At 47.2% G+C, this 2,176-nt stretch overlaps 1 protein-coding gene across 1 annotated transcript in view; it reads left to right on the plus strand.

Moving 5' to 3' along the window:
* The first annotated feature begins 1,952 nt into the window (after positions 1-1,952).
* LOC103613036 (GDNF-inducible zinc finger protein 1-like) overlaps positions 1,953-2,176 on the plus strand; it is an 8,965-nt gene continuing 8,741 nt past the window's right edge. Inside the window, exon 1 of the mRNA XM_017730450.1 lies at positions 1,953-2,109. The gene's annotated coding sequence lies outside the window, so the exon portion shown is untranslated. The remainder of the gene's footprint in view (positions 2,110-2,176) is intronic.

Below are 2,176 nucleotides of genomic sequence, written 5' to 3' on the forward strand. Positions count from 1 at the left end.
AGGATGTTTCCTTGGGGAGCTCCAAAATGTCCCCCAGCTTTGCCGGGAAGAGCCAAAATCGCCCTGGTGCCGCTTCCCGCTGTGCTCCAGGGCGAAGGAGCCTGGGATTTGGGGACATTTCCATCCCTTGCTTTGCTGGAGATGTCCTGGCTGACCTCGAGCCACGAATGCCCGATGGGTCAGGAGCAGAACCTGAGTGGCAGAGCTGACTCCCAGTTTTTCCCCCTTTCCCGGCTTTAGTCACCACGATCAAAGCCCGAGTATTTCTCCACTCCCATCCAAAGGAAGCGCTCAGATAAAATCTGAGCTCCCAGACTCCGATTCTTTCCCGGATTTTGTTGTTTTGGCTTAACAGGTCATTTTATTTCACCATCCCGGCACCTGGAATGCTCCACCCACCACGGGACACCCGGGACTGGCATCTTCCACAGCTGCCTCCTGCATGTTTCATCCCTCCTGAAAAAAAAAAATTTAGGATTGGGAAAGAGCAGCTACGATGCTCTTCCTTCTCTCTCCCCACAGGAGAGCCATGGAGAGTTCCATGGGTTCTAGGGAGCCCCTGAAGTGCATCCAAGCATCTCCGGAGCATCCGGAGAACCTCCTGAGGAACAAGACCGTGTGAAATCTGGCCTTGGGAAAATCCCTCCGGGGATGGACACATGGATACAGCCCAGCAGTGTATCCAGAAATTCCCTCCATCCTTGTGGAATCCAGACTAAATTGGCCAGGAGACTCCCAACTCCTCTGGGTGAGAGCAGCCGAGCACGCCAGTTTTCCGATAAAGGAAAAGCAAACACCACTCCCTCGTGCGAAGATACAGGAATATTATCCTGACATTTTCAATATGGATCACTCATATTGCTCCTCGTTCTTCCCGCTCCGAGAGCTGTGTGTGGACAATAGAAACATTCCCTGGCTACAAACAAAATAATCAGGATTGAAACCGTGGATAACACAGATGTCTGCCTCTCCTGATTTATTTTTTTATGAAGGCATTTGTTATAAACACGTATTGCAATATTGGCTTCTCGCAAGTATTAAGGTAGATATTATATAATGTTGGAAATGCTTTAGCTGTGTGGATGTAGTTTTCTTCCTTTTTAGCAAGAATTTAGCAAGTGTGAGCGAGTAAGATAACTTCCAAAGGAACAGAGGATGAGTCCGAGAGCTGCTATCACCACTCTGCCCACGGGGCAAAGAAACCCAAAAACTGCTATCAACCCTGACTGTCTGGGGAATTAAGAGGCCCACTCTACTATCAACCCTCACCTAGCGAGCCCAGGCCCAAGAATTAAAATAAATAAAACTGCAAGGCAGAAGACTACTCATGCTCTAAAAAGGAGGGACCGAGGAGTGGCCATGCAGAACATCTCCGGGAAAAGTTTTAATATGAATAGAGAACAGACAGTAAAAATGGTATAAAAAGGACTCACCTCGGGCATCAGGCGTGCTCTTGGCAGAGCGTCAAGGCACCCGGCCGTTATCTCTTTGCTTTATTTTATGTGTCTCTTATTGTCTTTATATTAAACTCTTTAAATTCTCGCAAGAGAGTGAACCTCGTTTTCCACAGAATTTATTTTACATTTCCTCAGGGTATTACAGTCGTCCAACATTTTTACCAGCTGTTAAAACGTGAAGATTAAAACCTGCACTTAAGTGGGAAAAAAAAAATGCTTCAGAGGAGGAATTTATCTTGGAAAAAATATTGAAGTGCTTGGCAGCCCGCTTTAAAATGATTTGATGTGATAAATGACAGGAGTATGGGACTACCAGTGGGAAGAAACAGGGAGACCCTGTGCTTCTCCTCATCCCAGATGTACCCCACTGCAGTTCAGAGCTTTACACTGCTTTCTATAAACACCTCTTTTAACTCTGGCACAGATCTCCCAGTATCCACAGTGGGTATCCCAGTATCCACAGTGGGTATCCACATTGGGAGAGGCTGAGGAGCTGCTGCAGCAACCTGGGTGGTATTTAAAGCACCCGAGGAAACGCATCGCTGAGGTCATTTAACCTCATAAAACCCGGCTTGCTGACAGCGGCAAAACAAATTGTTTCCAAAATGGGTGGTTTGGGGAGCGGTTTTTTGCGGATTCGGGTCGATTTCAGGTGGGGATTGGGGGTTTAAAACGTTTTTTTTCCAGTTTTGTGGGAAGGCCCTGCCCACACTCAAAAT

The sequence above is a fragment of the Corvus brachyrhynchos genome, unplaced genomic scaffold (assembly GCF_000691975.1).
Source record: "Corvus brachyrhynchos isolate BGI_N302 unplaced genomic scaffold, ASM69197v1 scaffold133, whole genome shotgun sequence".
Lineage (NCBI taxonomy): Eukaryota > Metazoa > Chordata > Aves > Passeriformes > Corvidae > Corvus > Corvus brachyrhynchos.